General features: G+C 42.0%; 1 long non-coding RNA gene across 1 annotated transcript in view; it reads left to right on the top strand.

The window, feature by feature from the left end:
- LOC138423293 (uncharacterized) overlaps positions 1-13898 on the top strand; it is a 150961-nt gene that overhangs the window by 102529 nt on the left and 34534 nt on the right. Inside the window, exon 4 of the long non-coding RNA XR_011250215.1 lies at positions 23-140. This is a non-coding gene — a long non-coding RNA (uncharacterized lncRNA). The remainder of the gene's footprint in view (positions 1-22; positions 141-13898) is intronic.

Here is a 13898-nt window from a genome sequence, read left to right on the forward strand (position 1 = left end):
TGCTGCTGTGATCTCCTTCCAGTCGACCGTCCCTCCTCGGCAGAGACCAGACCTGCCGCTCGTCTCCCAGCCCCGCACCTGGTGTGTGTTTTGTCAACACCTCAGTGGAACAAGAAAGGACCGAGCCTGCAAGAACCAAGGTAGTGTGTTCAACATTATCATGACAGCTCTAAAAACAGTTATTATCACACAGAACGAAAGGGAGAAGAGGAGGACTTCTCTGGGAAAGTTGTGGGGAGAGAAGACTGACCATACACTTCTTTCTACCATCACAGAAGTTTACAGAAACTCATTCATTTCACTTTAGGGGCCCAAACAGCAAAGACATGGTGCCCTAACCAAAGGTCGTGCAACCCCAGGTACAGGGTCTGGGGATTGTGTGGGTCTCACCCCATCCACATGGGTCAGGATCCTGTACCTGGAAACCCCATATCTGTTCTTCACCTGCAGTGTGTTTTGTCCCCTCGGAGAGTCCCAACGTCTGAATTGAGAGTGTTGACCTGATTAACCTGTGGTCCTTTTTCTTCTCTTCACCTTGTCGCATTCACATGAAGTGAGGCACCTTTGTGTGGGTTGCTGCTCTGTGTTTTGCTGAGTGAAAACCTTTGGATGTCATATTAATATCATAGCATATCCCTTATCTAATCCTAGGGGTCACCACTGCCTAGTGTCCCCTACACTAAGCTCAGATAATTTAATTCATAATTTAATTGTTATTTTATATTGGAGCACAGTTGGTTTCTGTTGTTTGTTTAGGTGTATATGAACTTGATTCAGTTATACCTAGATGTATACCTATTCTTTTTCTGCTTTTTTCCTCATATAGGTTATTACAATTTTTCCAGTACAGTTTCTTATTCTATTCAGAAAACTTGATATATTATCAATTTGGTATATATTACTACATATATTTTCATCCCAAACTATTAATTTATCCCTCTCTTCTAACTTTCTTTTGATAATTAGAATTTGGTTTTCTCAGGCTGTGAGTCTGTGTAGTACATTAGTTCACTGGTATGAATTTATCGATTCCACCGGTACATATCACATATTTGTCTCTCTGACTTACCTCACATAGAATTATAATTTCTTGGTTCATCCATGCTGCTGCCAATATCATTATTTCATTTTGTTTTATGACTGAGTAGTATTCCAGCGTATTGATGTACCTCATAGCCTTCACATTTCTGTCACTGGATATTTTGGTGGATTCCATGTCTTGGCTGTTGTAAATAGTGTTGCCCTGAAAATCGAGGTGCACGTGTCATTTTGAATAATGATATTTTCTGGACATGAGTCCAGGAATGGGATTTCAGGATCATATGATACCTCTCTGTTTAGTGTGGAGGAACGTCCATGCTGTTTTCCACAGTGGCTTCACCATTTACATTCCCACCAAGATTGTAGGAGGCTTCCTTTTCCTGTACATTCTGTATGGTATTTATTCTTTGTAGATCTTTTCGATGATGGCCATTGTGACTAACGTAAGGCAATACCCTATTGAAGTTTCGATTGGCATTGATTTAATAATTATTGATGTGGAATATCTTTCCATGTGCTTTTATTATTTTATGCCTTGTGAGTACAGTTTACTTCTTGAAACTGGCTTCTAGAAACTTGACCCTGTTTGGAACTCTTTTGCGATGATTTACCTCAGGACATGTCTTGAGTGCAGGTGTCATTTAAAGCCCTGTTGGACTTTTGACTATTAAGAGCCCTTGAACACATGGCTTACAGCTTCCCTGCTGGATCCGCGGTAAGGAACCCACCTGCAATGCAAGAGACTTGAGGAGACACAGTTTTGATCCCTGGGTCGGAAGATCCCCTGGAGAAGGAAACGGCAACCCACTCCAGGCTTCTTGCCTGGGAAATCCCATGACAGATGAGCCTGGCAGGCTATAGTCCATGGGGTTGCAAAGAATTGGACATAACTGAGTGACGAAACAAAACAGCAGCTGTTTTAATGTGTATATATTGATCTGAACCCCCTAATTACTCCCTGACATTTCTTTTTGGTAAACATCAAGTTTCTTTTCTAAGTCTGTGAATCTGTTTCTCTTTTGTAATGAAGTTCATTGTATCCATTTTTAGATTCAGCCAGAAGGGATATCCTATGATGCTTATCTCCCTGTTTCACTTTCTTCACTTAGTGTAATCACTTCTGGTTTCATCCCTGTAACTGGAAATGTCATTGTTTCATCCTTTTTTATTTCTGAGTAATATTGCATTGTGTATATGTACCCCATCTTCTGTGTCCATTCATCTGTCTTTGTACACTTAAGTTGCTTCTGTGTCTTTGCTATTGTACCTAGGGCTGCCATGACCTTTGGGGTGCAGGTGTCTTTTTATATTTTGGTTTTCTCTGGATCTACCCCTAGGTATGGTATTGCTGGATCACTCGGTACTTCTATTTTTAGTTTTCTAAGAACTTCCATAATGTTCTTCCTAGTGGGTATACCGATTTACATTCCCACCAACAGTGTAAGAGTTTCCCTTCTCTCCACCGCCTCTGCAGAATTTACTGTTGTAGGTCATTTAGATCAACCATATTGCCTTTCCAGTGACAAAGAAAGTCATGCCAAAGAACGCTCAAACTACTTCACAATTGCACTCATCTCACACGCTAGTAAAGTAATGCTCAAAATTCTCCAAGCCAGGCTTCAGCAATACGTGAACTGTGAACTTCCAGTGTTGGGGACCAAACGACGGGCTCTAGGACCTGAGTCATGTTTACCAAAAAGAGACAGGATATGCGCTCATCCTGCCTGGCAATCATGTAACGCCAGCTACTCCTGTAACTGAGACAAAGAACTGCCTATATATAAGCCGCCATACTCCTTTGTTCGGGGCTCTTGTCGGATTCCCTTGTGTGGGGTGAGACTTGGGCCCTAGCGCGCTAGGAATAAACAAACTCCCTTCTTGCTTTTGCATTACTGTGGTGGACTTGCTCTCTCGGTCGGTTCGGAGATACGGGCTCGGAGCATAACACCAGATGTTCAAGCTGGTTTTAGAAAAGGCAGAGGGACCAGAGATCAAATTGCCAACATCCACTGGATCATTGAAAGAGCAAGAGAGTTCCAGAAAATCATCTATTTCTGCTTTATTGACTATGCCAAAACCTTTGACTCTGTGGATCACAATAAACTGTGGAAAATTCTGAAAGAGATGGGAATACCAGACCACCTGACCTGCCTCTTGAGAAATCTGTATGCAGGTCAGGAAGCAACAGTTAGACTGGACATGGAAAAACAGACTGGTTCCAAATAGGAAAAGGAGTATGTCAAGGCTGTATATTGTCACCCTGCTTATTTAACTTATATGCAGAGTACATCATGAGAAACGCTGGGCTGGAGAAAGAACTAGCTGGAATCAAGATTGCTGGGAGAAATATCAATAACCTCAGATATGTAGATGACACCACCCTTATGGCAGAAAGTGAAGAAGAACGAACCTCTTGAGGAAAGTGAAAGAGGAGAGTGAAAAAGTTGGCTTAAAGCTCAACATTCAGAAAACGAAGATCATGGCATCCAGTCCCATCACTTCATGGCAAATAGATGGGGAAACAGTGGCTGACTTTATTTTTCTGGGCTCCAAAATCACTGCAGATGGTGATTGCAGCCATGAAATTAAAAGACGCTTACTCCTTGGAAGGAAAGTTATGACCAACCTAGACAGCATATTAAAAAGCAGAGACATTACTTTGCCAACAAAGGTCCGTCTAGTCAAAGCTATGGTTTTTCCACTAGTCATGTATGGGTGTGAGAGTTGGACTATAAAGAAAGCTGAGTGCAGAAGAATTGATGCTTTTGAACTGTAGTGTTGGAGAAGACTCTTGAGAGTCCCTTTGACTGCAAGGAGATCCAACCAGTCCATCCTCAAGGAAATCAGTCCTGAATATTCATTGGAAGGACTGACGCTGAAGCTGAAACTCCAATACTTTACCCACCTGATGTGAAGAACTGACTCCTTGGAAAAGACCCTGATGCTGGGAAAGATTGAGGGCAGGAGGAAAAGGGGATGACAGAGGATGAGATGGTTGGATGGTGTTACCAACTCGATGGACGTGAGTTTGAGTAAGCTCTGGGAGTTGGTGATGGACAGGGAAGCTGGCATGCTGCAGTCCATGGGGTTGCAAAGAGTCAGACACGACTGAGTGACTGAACTGATGAACTCATGAAATTGAGCATATTTTCATGTGCTTTATAACCATGTCTATCCCTTCTTTCGGAGAAGGCAATGGCACCCCACTCCACTACTCTTGCCTGGAAAATCCCATGGGCGGAGGAGCCTGGTAGGCTGCCGTCCATGGGGTCGTGAAGAGTTGGACACAACTGAGCGACTTCACTTTCGCTTTTCACTTTCATGCATTGGAGAAGGAAATGGCAACCCACTCCAGTGTTCTTGCCTGGAGAATCCCAGGGACGGTGGAGCCTGGTGGGCTGCCATCTATGGGGTCACACAGAGTTGGACACGACTGAAGCGACTTAGCAGCAGCAGCATGCCTTCTTTGGAGAAATGTGCATTTAGATCTTTGTCTGATTTTTTTTATTGGATTGTTTGTTTTCTGATATTGTGCTGTACAAGTTGTTTGTATGTGCTGGAGATAAATTCCCTGTGAGTATCTTCGTTTGCAAGAATTTTTTCCTTTCTGAGGGTTTTCTTTTTTCTTTCACTTGTTATTTCATTTTCTGTGCAGTTGCTTTTAATGTTTATTAGGTCCCATTTGTTTATTTTTCATGATTCTAAGAGGTGGATCACAAATACTGCATTTTATGTCAAAGTGTGTTCTGTTTTGTTTCTTCAGTGTTTCATAAAATCTGTCCTTTCATTTAGATCTTTAATCTATTTGCAGTTAATTTTGTGTATGGTGTTAGGGAGTAGTCTAATTTCATTCTCACCTTCGTGCTAAGGAACCTGCCCCGTGTCCTCCACAGTGGCTGCTCCCAATTTCCATTCCCAGCATCAGTGTAGGAGGGGTCCCTGAGCTCTACACATGCTCCAGCATTTACTGCTTGTAGAATTTCTGCCTGTGCCCATTCTCATCAGTGTGAGGTGATACCTTATTGAAGTTTTGATTTGCATTTCTCTCATATTTAGTGATGTTGACATATTTTCAGATTTTTTTTTAAACAGTATGAGTTAAACTTACTTATTCAAGTTAGCTTCTTGAATGAATATTCAAAATGTCTTCCCTGCTTTGAATATTCTTCCGATGATCTCCCTTAGGACATTTCTTGAGGGCAGGTGTTTTTTACTTACAGCCCTGCTGCTGCTGGTGCTGCTAAGTCGCTTCAGTCGTATCTGACTCTGTGCGACCCCATAGACGGCAGCCCACCAGGCTCCTCCGTCCCTGGGATTCTCCAGGCAAAAACACCGGAGTGGGTTGCCATGTCCTTCTCCAATGCATGAAAGTGAAGAGTGATAGTGAAGTCGCTCAGTCGTGTCCGACTCTTAGCGATCCCATGGTCTGCAGCCTATCAGGCTCCTCCACCCATGGGATTTTCCAGGCAAGAATACTGGAGGGGGTCGCCATTGCCTTCTCCAGGCCTTGGTAATATTAAGTCCCCGTTAGCAATGGTTTCAAAGTTGTTATTATGGAAAATGGCCACAAGGTGGCAGCATGTCTTTATGCCCAACTCTCGTTACTGAGGGAACCAGAGCCTTGGGGAAAGTCCTGTTTCTGGATTGTCAAGAGTGGAAAGTGCCAGAAGAAGCACTTAAAGCTTGTGTCCCATTCCTTCTTCCTTCCTTACCCCTGTCCCCTGGACACATCCCCTTTCCTGCAACACCACTCTGGGGAGAGTGCTCTCATCCGTAGATGGAGGACCCTAAGGAAGGAGGCTGGAGGTAGGAGCCCCACCACCAGGAGACATGGAGCCCACAGGGTTTTTCAAAGCTCTTCCAGCCCAGAGGCTCCACATCCTTTGGGTGCAGTAGCCATAGTTTCACTGCAGGAGGACCCTCCTAGATCTGGAGGTTGTGGGCCCGGGCAGAGGGGAGCAGGCTCACCCGGACCATGGGGCAGGGCTCATTGGCTGGCACACCCTCCCCAGCTCCATCAGCCCCATGACAGTCCATCCTTGGGAAACAAGCCTGCCCAGGCTTCAGGGATGTGACAGCAGCCCAGGTCACTATGGCCTTAATGGAACAGAGTCAGCCTCTTTTGTTGTTTATTCTGTTTTCATCCTGTCATTTGAACTCTGTTTTCATTCAAAGTTCGTCTCATTTTTCTCATGGTGTATGTATTTTTGATATCGAGTGGCAGGGGCTGTTTGTATATTTTGGAGATGAATTCCTTGTGGGTATCTTCATTTGCAAATATTTTTTCCTATTCTGAGTGTTTTATTTTTTATTTCCTTTGGTATTCAAATGCTTTTAAGTTTAATCCTTTTTTCTGGTTTGTAGTTTATTTTTCATTATTCTAAGATATGGATGCACAAGGACTTTGCTGTAATATATGTCAAATCATATCCTGTTTATATTTTCCTCAAGAATTTTATGGTGTCTGTCCTTACTTTTAGATATACTTTTTGGCATTTGAGTATGGTGTCAGGGAGTATTCTAATCTCATTCTCATTTTCATGGCTGAAGAAACCTTCAGAGTGCCCTTCATAGAGGCTATTACCAAATTACATCCCAAGCATCAGTGGAGAAGGGTCCCCTTTGTCTCCACACCCTCTTCAGGATTTGTTGATTGTAGAGTGTTTGACAGTGGCCATTCCTCCCGGTGTGATGTGAAACCTCACCACAGTTTGGATTTGCATTTCTCTATTATTTAGCGATGTTTCCATCTTTTCACGTGATTTTTTTTAAAGGGTGTGAATTAAACATACCTCTTGAAATTGTCCACTTAAATGCCTGCTTTGTTTTGAACTCTTTTTGATGACAACCCCTAGGTCATTTCTCCAGAGCAGGTGTTTTTACTTACATCCCCCCATCCTTGTGAATATTAAATGCCCAGCAGCTCTGCTTTTTGTAGCTTTGTACGGATAAAGGTCATAGGGGAAGAGCATGACTTCATGCCTCACTGTTCTTTTCCTCCTCTTATTTCCTGGTTATTTTATGTTGGAATAAAGTTGATTTGTATTGTAGTGTTTGTTTCAGTTGTAGAGGAATGTGATTCAGTTATATGTAGATGTTCATTTCTTCTCTTTTGGCTTTTTTGCATGTAGGTGACTACAGTGTGTACATAAACTTCCCTATGCTATTCAGTAGTTAATTTTTGACCATCTACTTGATATATATTAACAGTATCTGGTAACTCAAGACTCTTAATTTCTCCCGCCTGTATGTGGAGACTGTCAGCTCATGCAGAAGTCAAAAGAGACTCCGTGTCCATGGTGGTAGCACACTACCAGCACATTTTCCCAGCTCTCTGAGACTCACTACACTCCAGACATGGGACCAAAGCCAGTCAGGCTCCAGGGATGTGGCACCAACCCAGGTCACTATGGCCTGAAGGGAATAGTCAGCATGTTTTCCCTCTGCTTTTATCCTGTAATTTTCCTATAATTTGAATTACAACCTTGTGGGTTTTTTTTTTTTTTTTTTTGTAGTCTATTGCAATTTGATTCACTTCCACATGGTTGTATACATGGTTTGGTTTTTTTGGGGACTGTTTTCTATATAGGTCATTACAGAGTATTGTAAGCTTCCTTGTATTACACAGTGGGTCCTAGTGGGTTATTTTATAAAGAGTAGTGTGCATTTGTTAATCTGAAGCAGCTCGTTCCTCCCTACCCCACATCTTACTTTCTTGATGACTGAAAGTTTATTTTCTAAGTCTGTGAGGCTTGTCTCTTTGGGAAAGAAGTTTATTTTTATGCATTTTTAATTACACCTTGAAGTGACATCATATACTTGTCTGCCCCTGTCTGCCTTACTTTTCTTGGAATGATCATCTCTACATTCTTTCCTGTGGTTAGACTTGGCATTATTTCCTACTTTCTTATATTTGAGTTATATTGCATTGTGTGTACGTACTTGATCGTCTGTATCCATTCATCTGTAATTTCTACAGTTAACTGGCTTCCCTGACTTGGCTATTGTACCTAGTGAGGCCAAGAGGGAAGGGGGACCCACATCTTTTAACATTTTTTCTATTTTCTCCAGATTTATGTCCTATCATGGGATTTCTGGGTCTAAAAGTGTTTCTATGTTATTTTTAAAATGAGCCTCTATAGTCTTCTCCCTACCAGATATATCTATGTACATTGCAATCAGCAGTGCAGGAGGGTTCCCTTCTCTCCATAACCTCTCAAGCATTTATTCTTTAAGATGCCTTTTCTAACAAATGTGAGCTCAATTCTCATTAGAGTTTTGATTTCCCTTTCTCTAATATAAGTGATGTCATGTATGGATGTGAGAGTTAGACTGTGAAGAAAGCTGAGCGCCAAAGAATTGATGCTTTTGAACTGTGGTGTTGGAGAAGACTCTTGAGAGTCCCTTGGACTGCAAGGAGATCCAACCAGTCCATCCTAAAGGAGACCAGTCCTGGGTGTTCATTGGAAGGACTGATGCTGAGGCTGAATATTTTGGCCACCTCATGCAAAGAGGTGACTCTTTGGAAAAGACTCTGATGCTGGGAGGCATTGAGGGCAGGAGGAGAAGGGGATGACAGAGAATGAGATGGCTGGATGGCATCACTGACTTGATGGACATGAGTTAGAGTGAACTCTGGGAGTTGGTGATGGACAGGGAGGCCTGGCGTGCTGGGATTCATGGGGTTGCAAAGAGTTGGACACGACTGAGCGACTGAACTGAACTGAATATTGGTGATGCTGAGCATCTTTTCGTGTGCCAGATTGGAGTCTGTTGGCATTCCTCAAAGAAATATCCATTTTGATATTTGGCCTGTTTGTGTGTGTGTGTGTGTGGGGAGGTGTACGTAATTTTAACATTGAGTTGCACAAGCTTCTTGCATGGTTTGGAGATGAATTCCTTGTAGGCATCTCATTGCAAATTTTTTTTTCCTATTCTGAGTGTTGTCCTTGTCTTTTGTTTAGGGTTTTCCTTGCTATGCAAATCCTTTTAAGGTTAGTTTGGCCTGGTTTCTGATTTGTAGTTTATTTTTCTTTATTCTAAAAATGTGGGTCCACAAAGAACTTGCTGCATTTTATGTCAAATTATGTCCTATTTATATTTTTCTCAAGGATTTCACAGTATCCATCCTTATATTTAGATATTTATACTATTTGGAGTTTATTTTTGTGTATGGTGATAGGGAGTATTCTAACCTCATTCTTCCTTCCATGGCTGAGGGAACCTTCATAGTGTCCTTCATAGTGGTGGTTTCCAATTTACATCCCAAGCATCCGTGGAAGAGGGTTCCCTTGTCTGCACACCCTCTTCAGCATTTATTGTTTGTAGTGTGTTGGGCAATGGCTATTCCCAGTGTGGTGTGATACTTCATTGTAGTCTAGAATTGCATTTCCCTAAGGAAAGTTATGACCAACCTAGATAGCATATTGAAAAGCAGAGACATTACTTTGCCAACAAAGGTCCATCTAGTCAAGGCTATGGTTTTTCCAGTGGTCATGTATTGATGTGAGAGTTGGACTGTGAAGAAAGCTGAGCACGGAAGAATTGATGCCTTTGAACTGTGGTGTTGGAGAAGACTCTTGAGAGTCCCATGGATGGCAAAGAGATCCAACCAGTCCATCCTAAAGATCAGTCCTGGGTTTTCATTGGAAGGACTGATGCTGAAGCTGAAACTCCAATACTTTGGCCACCTGATGAGAAGAGCTGACTCACTGGAAAAGACTCTGATGCTGGGAGGGATTGGGGGCAGGAGGAGAAGGGGATGACAGAGGATGAGATGGCTGGATGGCATCACCAACTCAATGGACGTGAGTTTGAGTGAGCTCTGAGAGTTTGTGATGGACAGGGAGGCCTGGCGTGCTGGGATTCATGGGGTCCAAAGAGTCGGACACAACTGAGCAACTGAACTGAATCTTTAGTGATGTTGATGTCTTTTCATATGATTATTTTTAAAGGGTGTGAATTAAACTTATCTCTTGAAGCTGGGTTCTTGAAAGCCTTCGTAATTTTGAATTCTTTTTCAATGACCACTCTTAGGACATTGCTGGAGGGTAGGTGTTTTTTACTTACAGCCCCTGTATCGTGAATATTAAATACCCAGCTGCACAGCTCTTCATGGTGTTGTTACAGAAAATGGCCACAAGGCAGCAGCACTTCTCCATGCTACAATCTTCCCCCGCCCCACTTTTTTTTTTTAATCCTGTAATTCCTCCTGAGAAATCTGTATGTAGGTCAGGAAGCAACAATTAGAAATGGACATGGAACAACGGACTGGTTCCAAATAGGAAAAGGTGTACATCAAGACTGTATACTGTCACCCTGCTTATTTAACTTATATGCAGAGTACATCTTGAGAAATGCTGGGCTGGATGAAGCACAAGCTGGAATCAAGATTGCTGGGAGAAATATCAGGAACCTCAGATATGCAAGTGACACAACCCTTACGGCAGAAAGTGAGGAAGAACTAAAGAGCCTCTTGATGAAACTGAAAGAGGAGAGTGAAAAAGTTGGCTTAAAGCTCAACATTCAGAAAACGAAGATCATGGCATGTAGTCCCATCACTTCATGACAAATAGATGGGGAAACGGTGGCTGACTTTATTTTCCTGGGCTCCAAAATCACTGCAGGTGGTGACTGCAGCCATGAAATTAAAAGACATTTACTCCTTGGAAGAAGAGTTATGACCAACCTAGACAGCATATTAAAAAGCAGAGACAGTACTTTGCCAACAAATGTCTGTCTAGTCAAGGCTATGGTTTTTCCAGTAGTCACGTATGGATGTGAGAGTTGGACTATAAAGAAAGCTGAACACAGAAGAATTGATGCTTCGAACTGTGGTGTTGGGGAAGATTCTTGAGAGTCCCTTGGACTGCAAGGAGATCCAACCACTCCATCCTAAAGGAAATCAGTCCTGAATATTCACTGGAAGGACTGATGTTGAAGCTGAAACTCCAATACTTTGGCCGCCTAATGTGAAGAACTGACTTATTTGAAAAGACCCCGATGCTGGGAAAGATTGAAGGCAGGAGGAGAAGGGGACACAGAGGATGTGATGGTTGGATGGCATCACCAACCCAATGGATATGAGTTTGAGTAAACTCTGGGAGTTGGTGATGGACAGGGAAGCCTCGTGTGCTGCAGTCCATGGGGTTGCAAAGAGTCGGGCACGACCGACTTGCTTGTAATTTTATACCACAGTTGATTTCTGATGGTTTTGTTTCAGGTGTCCAGGAACTTGATTCAGTTATACGTAGATGTTTATCTGTTTTCTTTCAGGTCTTTTTCTGCATATAGGTGATTACAATGTGTTCAATAACCTTCCTTCTGCTTCTCAGTATTTAGTTTTGGATCACCTGCTGCTGCTAAGTCACTTCAGTCGTGTCCTACTCCTGGCGACCCCATGGACTGTAGCCCACCAGGCTCCTCCGTCCATGGGATTTTTCCAGGCAAGAGTACTGGAATCGAGTGCCATTGCCTTCTCTGTTTGGATCACCTATTTGATATGTATTAATGCATATATGTTAACTCCAAACTCTTGATTTCTCCTGCTTGTATCTGGAGGTTGGGGCCTCTACAGAAGGGAAGAAATACTCCAGGTCCATTTTGGAGGTACATTGCCTGTCACAAGCTACCAGCTCCCTCAGCCCCAGCACATTCCATCCTTGGAACACAAGCCAATCTGGCTCCAGGGATGTGACACCAGCCCAGGTCACTATTGCCTGGAGGGAACAGAGGTAGTACTTTTCCCCCTATTTTTTCTGTTTTTAATCTATGATTTGAACTAGAGTATAAAGGTGAATTAAAATCTTGTTTTGTTTTGTTTTTCTTTTCAATGTGCTGCAACTAGTTCATCTCCACATAGATGTAAACATATTTTCAGGGGTTCTTTTCCATAGAGGTGATTACATAGTGTTGTGTAAGCTTCCTTGTGTTACACACTGGGTCCTGGTGTCTTACTTTAGAAATAGTTACGTGCATATGTTAGTCTGAAGCAGCTCATTTCTCCCTGCCCCACATCTTACTTTCTTGGTGACTGGAAGTTTCCCTTCTAAGTCTTGAGGCTGTGTCTCTTTTTGAAAGGCCTTCATTTGTATCCATTTTCAGATCACACCTGAACTGACATCATGTGACACTGGCATCTCCCTGCCTCCCTCACTTCTCTTGGAGTGACCACATCCCCTTCCTTCCCTGCGGCTGGACTGTGCATCATGTCCTGCTTCCTGTGGTTGAGGCCGCTGCGTTGTGTGCGTGTACCCCACCCCGTCTCCATTCAGGTTGCTCCTGTAATTAGCCCGCTTCCCTGTCTTGGCTGTTAGCTTTGACTATGAAGACCTTTGTCGGCAAAGTGATGTCTCTGCTTTTGAAAACACTGTCTAGGTTGGTCATAGCTCTCCTCACAAGGAGCAAGTGTAGTCTGCCAGGCTCCTCTGTCCATGGAATTCTCCAGGCAAGAATACTGGAGTGGGTAGCCATTCCGTTCTCCAGGAGATCTTCCCAACCCAGAGATCAAACCCGGGTCTATATTTCTATATTTCATGTATGAACATATAGGTGCTTATTTCATATATGAAAGTAGAATTTTCTGTATTTCATATATGAACATATATACGTGCATATTTCATGTATGAAAATAATTTTCTGTATCTCACATATGAAAATATAGGTGTGTATTTCAGTATGAAAACTGATTTTTCTATATTTCATATGGAAAATATAGGAGCATATGCCACATATGAAAGTGGAGTTTTCTATATTTTATGGATGAAAATATAGGTATTTGCATTTGTAAAGTTAACTCATTTGCTATTGTTCTTTAAGCAAAAGAATAAAACATTTACTATAATTTATAATGATACTAAGTCTTACGACTTGGGCTTGGTAAATTGTGAGTTTCACCTGGATTTCTAGGGCAATAGTTCTCAAACTTCAGTTTGCTTCAGTGCTTCAGAAGCACCTGGAGGGCTTATGAATTCAGATTGTCAGATGGCAGGCAATTCCAGAGCTTAATACCAGTCCAGGGACCAGAATGAAAATCATTGTGCCTTTTGCATAATCCTTTTAAAGACTTAAAATAACTCTTCTAAATCAATTATACTGCCTTACATCTTAATACATATGAAAGTCTTAATTTGAAACTAAAGGATTGCTAAGTGACTTCTATTTATATGGCATTGTGAACTGAAATCAATATGTAGGCATCAAAAATAACATTAAATAAAGTGTTTGTTAGAGAACACTGAAAAAAGAAACTATGAAAAAACCATTTTTATTCTTTAGTTAGATTAATTGGCTTGACTTTAATTAGTTCCTTGTGAAGCAAATTCTAAAAGACTAAAGCTACTTATATAATTACTTAAAATGTCATCAAAATTAACTTCTTGATGGATGGAATCTTCTATTTTTAAAAATACCTCAGTTTTATTTTCCTATTTTTAAAATTATTTTATGTGTTTGTAGCTGGCCATCAACTATATTTTTAAACTGAAGTACAGTTGATTTATACCCCTATATTTGTTTTGGGTGTAGAACATAGTGATTCGATACTTTAATGGAATGTACTCTAGGTGAGGTTACTGCTGTGCTCTCCTTCCCGTCAACTCTCTCCTCCGAAGAGAGCAGAGATGCCCCTCGTCTTCCAGCCCAGCTCTCCGGTGTTTCTCAACACCTCAGCGGGACAGAGCCTGCCAGAACCGAGGTAGTGTGTTCACCTCTGGCATGAACTTTCAAACCAGCAAAACAATCACACAGAACCAAAGGGAAAAGAGGAGGACTTCTCTAAGTCAAGTATGGGGAGAGGAGACAGACCTTACACTTCTTTCTACCATCCCGGGAGTTTACAGGAACCCACTTGTTTCCAG

The sequence above is a fragment of the Ovis canadensis genome, chromosome 18 (assembly GCF_042477335.2).
Source record: "Ovis canadensis isolate MfBH-ARS-UI-01 breed Bighorn chromosome 18, ARS-UI_OviCan_v2, whole genome shotgun sequence".
Lineage (NCBI taxonomy): Eukaryota > Metazoa > Chordata > Mammalia > Artiodactyla > Bovidae > Ovis > Ovis canadensis.